Here is a 17866-nt window from a genome sequence, read left to right as displayed (position 1 = left end):
AAAAAAATATGCAAACGCTAAGACTGCAAAAACTAAAGTAGCTATATTAATAGCAGACAAAAAGAGATTTCAATGAAAGAAGAATTAACAGAGAAAATATGTCTTTCCTAACTACAAAGCTTCAAAACATCTGCAGCAATTGAACTACTAAACATTTATCTAAGGGAAACTTTTACAATAGGCCTCCCCTCAAACCTTGTGCACAAATGTCTGTAGCATTTTTATTCACCAATAGTCAAGAACGATAAATAGTCTAGGTGGCCATCAATAGGAGAAAGAATTTTTAAAATGCATAATTTCATACAATGGACTACCATTCTGCAACAAAAAAAGAACAAAATGCAAAAACATTGATGAACTGAAAAAACTTGGATGCAATGAAAGATGAATTATATAATGTCATTTACATAAAATTTCAGAACAGACAAAACTAATGTGTGGTAGAAGAAAACAAGAACAGTGCTCTGTGTGTGGGAAGGGGCAGGAGTGAACTTTCTGGAATGACAGAAACATTCTACATGTGAGTTATGCATTTGTCAAAATTCATTGCAGCCATTTTCTATATGTAAATGATACCTTAAAAAAAAAAACTATAAATAAACAAAAACCCCATCTAAGTTTCTGAAACTGTTAGGCCAGATGATCATTTTAGGAGGGATCACTAATGCCCTTCATTACATATCTCTCTCAAGATTTACAACTCTAGGGCAGCTATCCAGGGTTTTTGGTTTTTAGTATCTGATAATAGATATCCTCCCCAGATGGCTCACCTTTTAAACCCAAAAGGTAAGTCTTTTCTATATACAGTAATTTTCAAAGTCAGAATCATTCTCAGCATCACTTTGGTAGATCACATGGAAACTTAATGAAAAAAAGCATGCAGTTAAATGGCACAAGTGTGCTAGTTTGCTTCTTGTTTGGTTCTCCTTCCATAATTATCAATATAAGATACTGATCCTGCCTTAAGAAGTTTCCAATGATGATTAAAATTTAAACAAAATGTATACTTCTTTATGAATCATGAAGCTAAAAAATAAGTCTTTTCATAATCTCAATTGTCCAGTGTTTAAATTTTAATCTAGGCAGGCTTTCATTCTGTCTTTAAGTAGGTGCTCCTATGTCCCCTAGTGGATACAGGTCGACACGGTGTAAGAAAGCCAAGTAATATTGGCTAAGTAAAGGCCCATAAATCCTAAATGTCTGCCTTGCCCACAGACTTTTCCAAACCAGTGCCTCACACCATCTAATTTGCTGTAAACAAAGGAAAACATTAACACATCTAACTTAGGCCACACCTATTTGTTCCATGTGTGGTCACGTCTAGGGCCTGGGCTAGCACATACTCCTGGCTTATGACATATGCATGAACAAATGCATACCAATTAGCTAGACATTTTGACCTAACATAATACGAAGGACTCAACATTTCCACTATAAATCTCTATTTTTAGAAATTTATAGCTTAGTCATAAATGTGAACTTTAGAAAAATTTAGGGTGCAAAGATTAGCCACAAGAGGGAAATTTCCCTTCTAATAAATTAAAACACGGTGTGTAGAAAGTCTGACCTGAAACTATTGTGTATGTGGTGCATATACGAGAGAGGGCGAGAAATCCTTGTGCACAGAACTTTTGACAGCCTGGTGTTTAAACTAGAGGTGAGGTACAGGGGTTAGGGTTAAAAGGAGGTATTACTGCAAAGTAATAAAAAAGGTTTTTTCCTCCCCAAATGGTAGAAACTAGGTTCCTTATGGATATTTCCAGTAGTAAGTTCTAAAGATATATTTTCTTTCCCCAAATACACATACATATACTCATACGTGGCCACACATGCAGCTAGACACAAATTGGCTTCCAGTCCATTAATATTCCAGACAGTAAATTTTCCTCAGTGACACCTGAGGCTGACACCACAAGCACAGCATCCACATTAACAGGTTTCCACAGGGCCTGAATGTTAATATGTGAGGTAACGTTCCCTTTTGTGGGCAGGTCTGCTGCCGCTACGTGACTATGACAGCAGCAGGCTCGGGAGGTCAACGGAAAGTGAGATGATTACTCTATACCTTGCCTCCTGCACTGGTGGGAGTGAAGACAGGGATCCAAAATACTGCCACCCAAAACACTCTTACCCCATTTCCAATTTTATTTTTACCATGATACTTATCATCCACTTCACATAGGTTTGTTGTGTAAGTTAATAAAATATTTACATTTTGTTCGCTGCTACATCTTAGTACATAGTAGGCACTCAACTGATCGCTGTTTTAATGTGTATTTCCTTGAAAACTGGTTTAATTGAGGATCTCGCTGTGTGTTTTCTATCCATTTAGACTTTTCTCTGCACTCCCCCTTACTAACGCTATGCTTCTTAGCACATGGTAGATACTCAATAAATTAGAACTTGACAGGATAAAGGAAGGAACCCCAGAAACAAATCTGTGGCAATTTTGTTTTTGCATTCTTCTTACTGAAGTTGGAAATTTGGTTTAAGAGAAAGAGTTGCCTTAAAATAAAAGGAGGTATTAGTGACACGGAATTGGTTGAGGGTATTATAGTAATACAACTTAAATTCATATTATAGAATTTAAGGAATCAATTAACAGTAAGCTCAGAAGGTGATATTTAAAAATGAAATCTAAGGTACCCTAACACAACATGTTAAGAATGACTATAGCCACAGGCTCTCTCACTTCAAGCCACCAAATACTCTGGCAAATAGTTTCTGGTAGGTTTCTAGGTTAATAAAGAGTACTGGTTAACTCAGACATTACTCAGAGACTAATCTCTGATGTTTCTAATTCGAAAAGCTTAAGTATTTTCCTGGAAATTGAGTTAACCTTAAGCTTCTTTCATTTTGAACATGAGCTAAGTACAAGCATCCTTAAAAGAAGCCAAAGAACCCAGGATATTTGGACCCAGAATGCAAAGAAACCCTCAGGAAGAAAGTCCTGATTTGCCACCTCCCAAGTCAAGACTTGTGAGACTCATTCATCGGACTCCATTTACCACAGACAATCTCACGGTCAACATGATTAGAAAATGATTAGGCACCTCTAGCAGAAAGGGCAAAAAGCAAACCTAGGTATGTACCTTGATACAACCAAACGTTATTTTTAGACAATCTTTTCTTTAAGGCTCAATATAGTATAATGACTCATTTTCCCCAAGTATCTCTATGAGTCATGGTAGAATTGGGGAAAATCAAAAATATTTGATGCATAGAGCAACTACACCATTCATGGACACGGATTAGGTTACAGAGTTCAAGAAAATACAAATTAGAGAATCTGTAAGAGGGATACAGATGTTCCTAACTCCTCTTTACCAAGTAAAGAATTCTAGGGCATAAGAATTAAACACTGGTCCTTATAGGATCAACTATGCAAGCAAGACCCAAGTGCAAATAATTCATCTTATTCATTCCTCAAACCACCAAGGGGAATATTCTGTTAGAGTAAATCTCAGTTTGGAACTGACAGTTTATTTTAAATAAATTTGGGTTTTAGAGTGAATTAGCAACTCATTTCCATTTTAGTATGAAAGGATTTAATTTTTTTTCTGATATTGAGAGGAAATGGGAGGAAAAGGTAGTCTAGCTGCCTTCTTTACATACCTCCCTCTTATAATATTCTAAAAAAACGTCTTTCCTTCTCTTTGAGGCAGGAGTGTCTTTTATTCATAAGAGTAGGTTTGTAATTGGAGAAGGAAATGGCAACCCATTCCAGCGTTCTTGCCTGGAGAATCCCAGGGATGGGGGAGCCTGGTGGGATGCCCTCTATGGGGTCGCACAGAGTTGGACACGACTGAAGCGACTTAGCAGCAGCAGCAGCAGCAACAGGTTTGTAATAAATATCTGCTGTTCTGAATGCAAAACTTCAGAATCAACCAAAGTCCTTCATTCCAACGGGAAGCAGTAGTAAGCTTCACTCCCTTTAATAGTCACTCTGACCCAGGTTACGTTTAAAACCAGCTTGGCTCAGTCATGTGGCTCAGTTGCGTTCGACTCTTTGCGACCCCATGGACTTTGGCCTGCCAGGCTCCTCTATCCATGGGATTTCCCAGGCAAGAACACTGGATCAGGTTGCCCTTTCTTCAGGAGACTCTTCTTGCCTCAGGGATTAAACCCGTGTCTCTTGCGTCTCTGGCACTGGCAGGCAGATTCTCTACCACTGAGCCACCCAGGAAGCCCCAAGAAAACCAGCACTTTTATAATTAACTGCTGTAGCAGACAGACCCTGTGGTGACCCCCATGACAGTCACCTCTTGGTGTTCACTCCTTGTGTAATTCCCTCACCCTGAGTGTGAGTAAGACCTGCCACTTGCTTCTAAGCCGTGGAATACAGCAAAGGTGACAGGCACTCACTTCAGTGATGAGCTGAGGGTGTAGAGGAAAGGCAATTTTCCTAATGTCTTGATGAAGTAAGCAGTCACTCTGAAGAAGCCCATGTGTCAAGGAACTGTGAGTGACCTCCAGAATCTGACAGTGGACTACAGCCAGCAGCTGGTAAAAAGCTGGGGTTCTCAGTCACTCAGTCAGGAAATGAACTCTGCCAATGACCTGAATGAGCTTGGAAGTGTTCTAAAGAGACTCAAAGCAACCTTTCTAATGCTTCTAAGAATTCACTCACTCACTCATTCATTGAGTGTCTACTTTGTACCTGGCCTTATTCTAATTAATGAGAGTACAGCAGCAAACATATAGAATATATCATTAAATAAATGAATAAGAATGACAACTTGTGATAAATGTTATAAAGGAAATAAACAGAGAACCATGATAGATCAAGGAATTAAAGGTGGCTACTGGGGCGACTGGGAATTGATTCTTTGAAAAAAATATATTAAAACTGACACTTGAGGAATGAGAAGGAGCCAGCCGTGGAAAGAGCCGGAGAGATTATTCTAGACTAGAAAAAAAAAAAAAAAGTGCAAGAGCCCTGAGGTGGGAACAAGATACAGTGTTCATGAAACTGAAAAGAGGGCAGTGTGACCAGAGCTCAATGGGGGTGAAAAAGTGGTCAGAAATAAGACTGGAGAAGTAGACAAGGATTGCACAGGTCCCATGGCAAGGAGTTAGAATTTTATTGTTTTATTTTATTCTTCAGCCGGTGCTGAAGGTGAAGTGCCAATACTTCGGCCACCTGATGCGAAGAGCTGACTTACATTTAAAAAAAAGCATGATATAGAAAATGGGTTGAAGAAAGACAGAAATGGAAATAGGGAGTCTTGATAAGAGACTTTTTTAGCAAGTCAAGAGGGAGATGATGGCTGTCTAGAGTAAGGTGGTTGGAATGAAAAGAGGTAGATGAAATTAATAAAGCAAAAAAGGAAGAATCAGGGATTTTCATAAAAGTGATTTTTTTAAAACAAGACTAGGATTTCGTTTTAAACTTGGGGGAGGCAAGGAGCTGAGTAGAGGGAGGTCAAGAGTTCTTTTCTAGATATGTTAAGTTTGAGAGGTCTGTTAGATTTCCAAACTGAAAGTTCAGGTTGGTCAGTAGATAAATGGAGTTTGGAGTTTGGGAGACAGATCTGTGGTGGAGCATTCTAAGTACGAACCCCCTAGCATGCAAATGGGAGGAACATAATAAATACTGAAAACCTTGGGAGGGACGCAGAGCTTAGGGAGAAGAGCTGGCAGCATCAAGGAGCACAAGTGGAAATGGGCATACTGCGATTAGCTAAATAAACAAAAACCTAATGTGATTTTTTTGCAGTCCCCATGTGCAAATAATTCTGAAATGCACCTTTTAAAAAAAGAAGTAACTACCTACTTGTCTTGTAAGGAATGGTGCTGTCTCCAGAATCCTTCTAATGTACACCTAATAACTTTCATTGGATGAGGTGTGTAATCTTTAATGACAGGTATGGCATAAGTCAATGTCTGTGACAGGGTTGAATTTTCATAATTCGGTGCAGTTGATACTACCACAAAGGGGCAAAATATAAAGTATTACAGAGAAGCTGTTAAAGTTCTTCAAAAGCCTTGTAAAAGAAAACTCATTTTATATAATAACACCAGAAAATATTTATATTGGGTGCCAATAGGTATCAGGAATTTTACAATGCTAACTTAATTCATCTTCACAATCCTGTGCTTGTTACGTTATATTGTTATTATTTCCATTTTACAAAAGAGGAAACAGACACAGAGAAGTTAAATATGTCACCCAGTGTCACACAACCAGGGAACAGTTGAAGGCAAAGTCTTGACCTGGAGCTCTGAACACTACGCCCCTCTGTTTCATATAAGTAAAGCGGTATCAGCTGATCTAGCAATGCAAATTCCAGCTCTCCTGAAAAGAAAACCCATTGACTTAAACTATTTTTTAAGGAAAAGTTTCAAAACAATCTGGAACACATTTTTTTTTTGTTTACAAGATAATGCTTTCTCTTCATTTATAAGGCTTACTATGGAGCCTGCAGATCTCTTCCCTTCTGTGGCCATCGCTGAAACGCTAGTGGCCAAAATGAAGTTCAATCCCTTTGTGACTTCTGACCGAAGCAAGAATCGAAAAAGGCATTTCAATGAGCCTTCCCACATTCGCAGGAAAATTATGTCTTCTCCTCTTTCTAAAGAGCTAAGACAGAAGTACAACGTTCAATCCATGCCCATCCGAAAGGATGATGAAGTTCAGGTTGTACGAGGGCACTACAAAGGGTAGCAAATTGGCAAAGCAGTCCAGGTTTACAGGAAGAAATACGTCATCTACATTGAACGAGTGCAGCGGGAGAAGGCTAACCGCACAACTGTCCATGTGGGCATTCACCCCAGCAAGGTGGTTATCACCAGACTAAAACTGGACAAAGACCGCAAAAAGATCCTCAAACGTAAAGCCAAATCTCACCAAGTAGGAAAGGAAAAGGGCAAATATAAGGAAGAAACAATTGAGAAGATGCAAGAATAAAGTCATCTTGTCTACAGCTTTCATTAAAAATTGTTAAAATGAAAAAAAAAAAGGCTTACTATGACTAAAAATAATCTGACAAAATAGACATGTTTTAAAGATTCTGTATCACACTGTTCTTATTACAAATCTTATGTAAATGGTAAGAGTGTCTATGCAATAACAGAAAAAAAAAAAAAAGGAGATTTCTGAAGGAAGTACATGGTACCTTGCTTTGACAGGACACTTGTCTTTTCTATCATGAAACTATAATTTACTTTCTCCTGTTTCCTTTCCCTCTAATTTTTCTATCCCTCTGTCACTAAGTGGCATCCACTGCAGCATTTTACTTGACAGGCTGAAAATAATTATGATTTGCCATGTAACCAGCTCAGTTATGAATGACAGGTGCACTTCTTTCTCAAAGAAAACCTTGAGACATCTCCATTTCTACTTGGTTCCTTTACAGCGGCAGCACAGTAAGTATAGAGACTGGCACAGTAGGCACGTGTCAGAGTCAGAAGAAAAGGATTATGTCCCTTCCACCGGCAGTTCTCTCTCCTTCTCCTGGAGGGGAAAAGCAAAATTTGAAGATTACCCACCTTCCTTCTGTTGGCAAAGAGTGCAGGTGAAAAGAAAGATGTCCAAAGGTCTATTGCAATGTCACAATTTTAGAAATGGAAAGGTTTACAAGAGGTCATATATAGTATAATCAATCAATTCACAGATGAGAAAATCTAAACCCAGATAAGCTTTATCTGTTAATGTGCTTTCTACCATGAAAAAGAACTACAACTTGAGTTTCCTCAGTTTGGTTTTTCAAAAGAGAACATATTTCCCTTTATTCAAGCAAACACTTGAGGACACAAAAGGCGGCAAAATTGAAAGCTACTAATTGCAACACAGTATGATGAAACAGAATGGTTCCCAAAATTCAGTTCATGACAGAGTTTTCAGTGGTCAATAACAAAATGAGAAAAAGAACAATGTGAAAGTTTTTCAACCAGATCAATTTATTCAATCTAAAAACTGTCCCTTACCATAGTATTATGACATTCCTACTATTTTGGTACTAAAATAGTCCTTATAGTACTAAAACAGTCCTTTCCTTATTTGTGACAAGGAAAACATGTGGAAACATGTCAGTTCTCCACAGCTCTACTACACTAGTTATCCACTGATGTTTATCAAATTACACCAATACTTAGCAGCTGAAAGTAATGAACTTTTATTATCTCACAGTTTCTGAGGGTCTGGAGTCTAGCAGCAGCTTAGCTGGGCACTTCTCTCAGTGAGAGTCTCTGATGAGGCTGCAGTCAAGATGTCTGCTGGACTGAAATCATCTGAAGGCCTCAGTGGGTTGAAGGATACGTTTCTAAGATGCTCACTCATTATTACTCTTGGCAGAAGGCCCGATCTCCTTATATACTGTCGGCCAGAGGTCTCAATTCCTCTCTATATGAGTATCTACCAGGGCTGCTCATGACATGGAAGTCAGCTTCCCCTCTTCCCATAGGGAAGTGATCCAAGAGAACAAAAGCATCTAAGACAGAACCACATGTCTTCACAACTCTCAGGAGCGATATACCATTACTTCTGCCATACTGTACTGTCACAAAGGCCAGTACAATGAGGGAGGAGAACACACCAGAGTGTTAGTACCAAGAGGCAGGGATTATTGAGCACCATCCTGGAGACTGGCTGCCAGAACCATAAATGTTCTAAAAAATTATTTTATCAGTCTTTGAAACCAAAAACTGTAGAAAGGACATAAAAGTTAAATGATTATTGTTCTAGTTGTAAGTAAAACACAAGCTAGTGATGGATAAGTCATCTCATTTTTAGGCTGCAGTTTCCTTAGACTTAAGAAGGTTGGGTTTGACAGTCCTTAGCTGCCTTTTGGTGCTTAACATACCACAGTTGTACAACAGGAATGACGATGATGGTGACGATGATGAGTACAACAAACCTGATACGTTGCCCAAGGCCAGCAAGCTAATAAATGGGGAAGCCAAATTTTGAACTCAGGCAGCTGGACTGTGCGGTCTATCCTATCCTAACCTTAGGAAACAAATGACGATGAAAAGTAGTGAGGAAGACCAAGCAAGTCACATAACATATTGCTGCCTTACTTTCATCAACTGTATAAAGGAAAGGATAAATACCATCCTATCCCTATTAAGTACTTCATAAACACTAATTAGCCAAAGCTATGGTTTTTCCAGTAGTCATGTATGGATGTGAGAGTTGGACCATAAAGAAGGCCGAGTGCTGAAGAACTGATGCTTTTGAACTGTGGTGCTGGAGAAGACTCTTGAGAGTTCCTTGGACTGCAAGGAGATCAAATCAATTAATCCTAAAGGAAATCAACCATGAACATTTATTGGAAGGACTGATGCTAAAGCTGAAGCTCCAATAATTTGGCCACCTGATGTGAAGAACTGACTCATCTGAAGAGAACCTGATGCTGGGAAAGACTGGAGGCAGGAGGAGAAGGGGACAACAAAGGATGAGATGCTTGGATGGCATCACTAACTCAATGGACATGAATTTGAGTAAACTCAGGGAGATAGTGAAGGGAAGCCATGTGTGCTACAGTTCATGGGGTTGCAGAGAGTTGGACATGACTTGGTGACTGAACAACAACAACAAAACACTAATCAACTTTGCCATTATTACTGACTGAAGAAGCTGAAGTTGAATGGTTCTATGAAGACCTACAAGAGCTTTTAGAACTGACACCCAAAAAAGATGTCCTTTTCATGATAGGGGACTGGAATGCAAAAGTAGGAAGTCAAGAAACACCTGGAGTAACAGGCAAATTTGGCCTTGGAATGTGGAATGAAGCAGGGCAAAGACTAATAGAGTTTTGCCAAGAGAATGCACTGGTCATAGCAAACACCCTCTTCCAACAACATAAAAGAAGACTCTACACATGGACATCACCAGATGGTCAACACCGAAATCAGATTGATTATATTCTTAGCAGCCAAAGATGGAGAAGCTCTATACAGTCAGCAAAAACAAGATCAGGAGCTGACTGTGCCTCAGATCATGAACTCCTTATTGCCAAATTCAGACTTAAATTGAAGAAAGTAGGGAAAACGACTAGACCATTCAGGTATGACCTAAATCAAATCCCTTATGATTGTACAGTGGAAGTGAGATGTAGATTTAAGGGACTAAATCTGATAGAGTGTCTGATGAACTATAGATGGAGGGTCGTGACATTGTACAGGACAGGGATCAAGACCATCCCCATGGAAAAGAAATGCAAGAAAGCAAAATGGCTGTCTGGGCAGGACTTACAAATAGCTGTGTGAAGAAGAGAAGCAAAAAGCAAAGGAGAAAAGGAAAGATATAAGCATCTGAATGCAGAGTTCCAAAGAATAGCAAGGAGAGATAAGAAAGCCTTCCTAGCAATCAATGCAAAGATATAGAGGAAAACAACAGAATGGGAAAGACTAGAGATCTCTTCAAGAAAATTAGAGATACCAGGAGAACATTTCATGTAAATATGAGCACAATAAAGGACAGAAATGGTATGGACCTAACAGAAGCAGAAGATATTAAGAAGAGGTGGCAAGAATACATAGAAGAACTATACAAAAAGATCTTCATGACCAAGATAATCATGATGGTGTGATCACTCACCTAGAGCTAGACATCCTGGAATGTGAAGTCAAGGGGGCCTTAGAAACCATCACTACAAACAAAGCTAGCGAAGGTGATGGAATTCCAGTTGAAATTTCAAATTTCAAATCCTGGAAGATGATGCTGTAAAAGTGCTGCACTGAATATCCCAGCAAATTTGGAAAACTCAGCAGTGGCCACAGGACTAGAAAAGGTCAGTTTTCATTCCAATCCAAAAGAAAGGCAATGCCAAAGAATGCTCAAACTACCACATAATTGCACTCATCTCACACACTAGTAAAGTAATGCTGAAAATTCTCCAACCCAGGCTTCAGCAATACATGAATCATGAACTTTCAGATGTTCAAGCTGGTTTTAGAAAAGGCAGAGGAACCAGAGATCAAATTGCCAACATCTGCTGGATCATGGAAAACAGCAAGAGAGTTCCAGAAAAACACCTATTTCTGCTTTATTGACTATGCCAAAGCCTTTGACTGTGTGTATCACAATAAACTGTGGAAAATTCTGAGAGAGATGGGAATACCAGACCACCTGACCTGCCTCTTGAGAAACCTGTATGCAGGTCAGGAAGCAACAGTTAGAACTGGACATGGAACAACAGACTGGTTCCAAATAGGAAAAGGAGTACGTCAAGGCTGTATATTCTCACCCTGCTTATTTAACTTATATGCAGAGTACATCATGAGAAATGCTGGGCTGGAAGAAGCACAAGCTGGAATCAAGATTGCCAGGAGAAATATCAATAACCTCAGATCTGCAGATGACATCACCCTTATGGCAGAAAGTGAAGAGGAACTCAAAAGCCTCTTGATGAAAGTGAACGAGGAGAGTCAAAAAGTTGGCTTAAAGCTCAACATTCAGAAAACGAAGATCATGGCATCTGGTCCCATCACTTCATGGGAAATAGATGGAGGAACAGTGGAAACAGTGGTAGACTTTATTTTGGGGGGCTCCAAAATCACTGCAGATGGTGACTGCAGCCATGAAATTAAAAGACGCTTACTCCTTGGAAGGAAAGTTATGACCAACCTAGACAGTATATTCAAAAGCAGAGACATTACTTCGCCAACAAAGGTCTGTCTAGTCAAGGCTATGGTTTTTCCAGTGGTCATGTATGGATGTGAGAGTTGGACTGTGAAGAAAGCTGAGTGCCGAAGAAGTGATGCTTTTGAACTGTGTTGTTGGAGAAGACTCTTGGTGTTGGAGAGTCCCTTGGATTGAATCAACCAGTCCATTCTAAAGGAGATCAGTCCTGGGTATTCTTTGAAATGACTGATGCTAAAGCTGAAACTCCAGTACTTTGGCCACCTCATGCGAAGAGTTGACTCATTGGAAAAGACCCTGATGCTGGGAGGGTTTGGGGGCAGGAGGAGAAGGGGACGACAGAGGATGAGATGGCTGGATGGCATCACCGACTAGATGGACAAGAGTTTGGGTGAACTCCAGGAGTTGGTGATGGACAGGGAGGCCTGGAGTGCTGCAATTCATGGAGTCACAAGAGTTGGACACGACTGAGCGACCGAACTGAACTGAACTGAAGATAAACCTGTCTTATCAACTTGTAATAAAAAAAGAATGCTTCCTGTAATGCAAAATTAACACTGTAAAATCATCATGCTTACTACTGCTGTGGTATTACTCAGATGATTTTGGTAAAGAACACCCAACAGCCAGCAAACCTTGTGTGCAAGCTTAGAATGCAAAGTGGGGTAGATAATTTTTAACCTTGGTATTTTTCTTTCTTTTTCTTAACAACTAGTTTTAATTTCACAGAGAAACTTCATAATAGCTTAGTTTTTGAAATAAATCTTTTATTTTGGTTAATATTTTTTTGAGAAAAACATCAAATACTATGCAAATAAATGGACCAAAGACCAAACTATTCAATGTAATGGTTTTAAGACGTTAAACTACAATGGTTTTAAGCTCTTTATCTTTCTCTTTTCAGTTAATAATAATATACATATGCTACTTGGAATCATATTCAGAATAATTTCAGTTATGTCTTTTCTGTATTTCCTCTGATTGTCCTCAGTTCCCCAAATACTACATTCCCCTGCACTAGAACTAGAAACCACTGGGGGAAATCCTTTGGTACCAATACGAAACAAGGAAAATCTATGACTCTGTAATTGTTTCACGTTCAGTAGAGGCAACTTTCTGGCATGAAAGCAAGGCCAGAAGTCAGTATTTGAGAAACAATGAAGTGAAATTTTTCAAAAACCTCGCCAGAGGATGAACACGAAAAATAGGGCCAAAGGAACATTATCAAATTTGCTCTCCATTTTAGGAACTCAAGGAAGACAAAAGGCAATTCAGGAATAGTAGACAACGTTTCCCTTGCTTTTAACTGTGACAGTAGGAAAAAGCATTTAACGTTTCAGGCATTCAAGAATGACAACTGTCTTTCAGACAGTTGGAAAGAACTTGGAAAAACAGTTGTTGGAATAAATGGAATGTATCTTGGCTTCTGTGGTCAAAATTTCTGGGACTCAGCTGAAACAAGATTCTGGCCTAAGACTTATATGGTTTTCATCACCCTATAAACATTAACATTATTGATGCGAACCTGTCACTTGAAATATTTTACCCATATCCTCAAGAAAAAAAATTTTCTTTTTACTCATTCATCTCTAGTGACAAATTTGTGGCACTTACAAATTTAAAAGGCTGTCAAAATCTAATAATGAAATCTTGGGGGAGTCACGTGGGGACACAGATCAGAAAGAACCAAAATTAATTTCAGAGGATTTACTACATAGGTTAGGGGTCACAATGAGGTGAGTTTCTCCCTACAATGTGAAATACACAGAAGCAATACCTTCCTAGGAGTAAAGAAAAAGTAGAAAAGAAATTAGTGCTAGCCAAGCCATGGCATGAAGTTAGAAACACATTATAGAGACCAACACATAGACAGCGTAGAAAACCACATGTTGTCAGTGACTTAAATCCATGCCCAGACCCATGCTTGTCTTAACAATGGCTATTACTAACAGCCAGATATACCTTTAAATTATTGATAACTCACCTAGGAAGCTTTTCTCATCTCAACAGGGATTGAATTTAAAGGCTTGAGTTCTATAATGCTTTCCCAGGGAAGTGTAACAGATGGAAAGATAGTTCAAAAAGAAACAAAGCCAAGGCTTTTTCCTTTCCTGTGAAATACCTCCTATTAGAGAAAAGTTCAATGGCTAAGAGAACATTATCTTCAAGGTGTCCTCTGGCAGAAGGGGGAAGTCGCAAGCTGATGCATTCACTCAGGAGACACAGTTGAGGGTAACTTACGAGGTGCACTAAGTCGGGGAGAACCTCTAGAGAGGCTCTGTCCTGGGATATGTCAGAGATCACATTGTATAAAGCCTGGGTGGGAAGAGTCAACATGTCATAGACTGATTCCCAGCAGGCTGACTTCACACAAAAGGAGATGGCCTTTAGCACTGAGCATTGTGGGAAAAGTAGCCCAGTGTTTAAGACAATCCTGAAAGAAAGCTGAGGTGGTAAATCAGGCCATGACCTCAAAATGTCCCCAGTGCTGGAAATGCCAAATCTAGAGTGCTCAGTCCTCTTTATCACACTGGGGATGGGCTAATGGTCCCCCAAACACAAATGCCAGCTAGCATAACAAGAGCGGAGACAAAAAGCTCTGCCACACTCCACCATGACTGAGGCTCCCCAGGCCTCATCTATACCAGAGGAAGGGACCATCCATGCCTACTCTTCAAACCTAAAATCTCACAGCCTAGGGATGAGGGATCCTTTTCCCAAGCCTGAGTTTTCAGGTGTTCTGGTCCTTTAGAATTCTTGTGTACAGTCCTCAGATGCAACAGGCTAGGAGGTAACAGATGCTGTTCAAAGGTCTGGTGGGTACGCTGGTCAGGTCATTAAGGTGAGTTTGCTGCACATCTGTTTTGGTTTCATAGGGTTACAGAAAAAAATTACCACAAACTGGGTGGCTTATCCCAATAGAAGTTCATTCTCTCACAGTTGTGGAGCACAAAGGTCCAAAACAAGGTGCTGGCAACTCGCTCCCTCTTGAGACTCTGAGGGACACTGTGCTCCACGCCGCTCTCCTAGTCCCAGCGCTGCTGGCGATCTTTGGCGCTCCTTGGCTTGCAGCTGTATCACTTCACATCCTGTCTCCACCTTCACATGGTATTCTCTCTGTGTGTCTGTTTTCTCCTCTTACACGGACACCGGTCACTGGATTAGGGCCCACCCTAATCCAGTTATGACCTCTTCTTAACCCGTTATACCTACAAGGACCCTATTTCCAAATATGGTCACATTCTGAGGTCCTGGGTAGACATGAATTGTGAGGAGACACTACTCAACCCAGTATACTTTCAAATTCTCCACAAGCTGCATCCAAAATGTTTATTCCACCTTTCCAGCCAAATATTTACTCCATCTTTTCTTGTCAAAAAAGAAAAAATTGTAGGGTTCTTCACTAAAAAAACTAAAAAGTTTGCTCTGAAGAAAAAGTCTTCTGAAATGTGGCAGGTAGACATTCCAAGTTTAAGAATAGCTATCTTCCCTTAAGAGATCTTGATAAAGCAAAACCTGCTAATAAAAGAAACTCTATTGCATATAGCAAAGACAGCATATTAAAAAGCAAAGACATCACTTGCCAACAAAGGTCCATTTAGTCAAAGTTATGGTTTTTCCAGTAGTCATGTACAGATGTGAGAGTTGGACCATTAAGAAGATGGAGTGTAGAACTGATGCTTTTGAACTGTGGTGCTGGAGAAGATTCTTGACAGTCCTTTGGACTGCAAGGAGATCAAACCAGCCAATCCTAAAGGAAATCAACCCTGAATATTCGTTGGAAGGATTGATGTTGAAGCTCAAGTTCCAATACTTTGGCCACCTGATGCAAATAGCCAACTCCTTGGAAAAGATTCTGATGCTAGGAAAGATTGAAGGCAAAAGGAGAAGAGGGCGGCAAAGGATAAGATGCTTAGATGGAATCGCTGACTCAATGGACATGAATTTGAGCAAACTCTGGGAGACAGTGAAGGACACGGAAGCCTGGCATGCTTACATTCCATGGGGTAACAAAGACTCTGACATGACTTAGTGAGAACAGTAACAACAAACTCTTACATAGGAACAGATTACCAAGATTCTCCAAAGAAACAGAGAGATGAAACAAATGAACAACAAAAAAAGCAGGAGAAACAGGGATAGAGGGAAAATCTCTTTGGTCTGTATTTTTAGGAAAAGTAAACACAATATTACACGCCCACAAAAAGAACCAAAAATAAGAAAGTAATATTATATAAAAGGGGAATTAGAGATCAAGAAAACATTTCTTAGAAACGAAAAATGATTACCAAAATAAAATATTTAAAATAAAATGACTAGAAGATAAAATTGAGGGCTTTATCAGAGCAACAGCAATGACAAAAACCAAGAGCTGAAATTTTTAGAAAAGAGAGACAGAGAGGTTCCATTTAAGGGGCTCATTCCTACCTTATGGAACCAGAGAAAACAAAGAACAAGAAATCAAATCAAATCCCTTATGATTATATAGGAGATGACAAATAGATTCAAGGGATTAGATCTGGTAGACAGAGTGCCTGAAGAGTTATGGGTTGAGGTTCGGAACACCGTACATGAGGCAGTAACCAAAACCATCTCAAAGAAAAAGAAATGCAAGAAGGCAAAGTGGTTGTCTGAGGAGGCCTTACAAATAGCTGAGAAAAAAAAGAGAAGCAAAAGACAAAGGAGAAGGGGAAAGATATACCCAAATACAGAGCACAAGATATTTTCCCAAAGTTGAAGGAGACCTTCAGATTATAAAGGTCCAAGAAGCATCCAGCCCACAGAACGAAAAAAACCGAGTCCTATGTATACAAAGGAAGACGCAAAAAATCCTGCAGAGATGTAAAAAACAGGTCACTCTCAAATAAATCAGATTCAGATCACCACCAGCACCAGCAGACGACAGAAGACAATAGAATAGATGCAATATAATCTCTGAAAAAATATTATCTTCAACCACCCAAAATCCTATATCTTGTGAAAATATTACTAAAGTGTCAAACATCTTTTCAACACACACTATTTCAGAACATTTACCTCTTACATACCTCCAGTTATCCATGATTTTAATTACTTCTTTTTCTTTTTTTTCTTCTAACTTTCCATGTACTACTAGCATGATAAATGTATTCATCATCAAAGTTTTTGTAAAATTATAATTATCAAGATATTTATAAATGTTTGTTATCTTTATTATAAAAGTATTTGCTTAATGAACACCCTTTCTCTAAAGAGTTTAAAGCAGAAGTTCCTTCTACAATTTTCTTCCTATTCCTATCACTCTTAAATAATTTTTTAAATTTATTTTTCATTGGAGAATAATTGCTTTACAATGTTGTGTTAGTTTCTGCTGTACAACAATGTGAAATCAACTGTAAGTACATATATATCCACTCCCTTTTGAGCCATGACACAACATATTTCCTAATTGGGATTCAGATATGACAGTTAAGTGACTTAACCCTCATAAGATTATTATACATTCTGGAGATCATATTATTTTTCTTCCATATAGAAACCAATTTTCTACCTCTAATCAGAATCTCTCAAATTGGTTTCTTTTGTCAAAAGAAAATCAAAGGTGAAACAAAATATATCTGAGATAATAGGCATTAAGTATACAGGACTATGAAAGTTGGATATCAAAGTATTTACCAGAAAGCTTTGTTTTTATATACTTAGATAGTGGAGGGGTTATGTTATGTTCCTGAGTATGTTATGTAACAAGAAATGAGCATATCAGAATTACATATTTCTATCAATATAGTTGTACATAAGAAATAGGTATACTATTCCTTAGTACAAAGAATAACATTTGTACCAAGTTTTCATGGTATAACCCCAGTATTTCCTCTCTATATCTTAACACATAGTGTATAATGGCAAACTAAAAATGAATTAATGTGGTTTAATAAATTATCAACAATAATAGTAAAACCCCTTTCTCTTTAGTCTGTAACATGCATAAACAAGAATGGCATTATTACTGTACAGTCCTCTTGTCAATAATATAAGCAGCATGGTTCAAGATTTGCAGTGACACTAAAACATAATTGTGAATACAAGTTAACTATTAAGTTAACTTTAAGAGCACTGAGTTTGACTCTAAGTAGATTTAGCTTCAATTCTCACCTCTACTATGAACAGATTCTTAATCTCTTTCAGCTTCAATTGTTTCATCAATAAGATGGGGGAAAAATAGGACCCACCCCTAGAACAGTGAAGACTAGATTATATGATTAAGTTTTACTCTAAGACTGGCACTAACGAGTCAACAAA

At 38.8% G+C, this 17866-nt stretch overlaps 1 protein-coding gene and 1 pseudogene across 1 annotated transcript in view; one reads left to right on the top strand and one right to left on the bottom strand.

Moving 5' to 3' along the window:
• Positions 1-17866, bottom strand: part of SRBD1 (S1 RNA binding domain 1) — a 229899-nt gene that overhangs the window by 44275 nt on the left and 167758 nt on the right. The window lies entirely within an intron of this gene.
• On the top strand, positions 6465-6910 carry LOC138084729 (large ribosomal subunit protein uL24-like; annotated as a pseudogene).

Source organism: Capricornis sumatraensis, chromosome 1 (genome assembly GCF_032405125.1).
Source record: "Capricornis sumatraensis isolate serow.1 chromosome 1, serow.2, whole genome shotgun sequence".
Classification (NCBI taxonomy): domain Eukaryota; kingdom Metazoa; phylum Chordata; class Mammalia; order Artiodactyla; family Bovidae; genus Capricornis; species Capricornis sumatraensis.
This window is presented reverse-complemented; position numbering and strand designations above follow the sequence as displayed.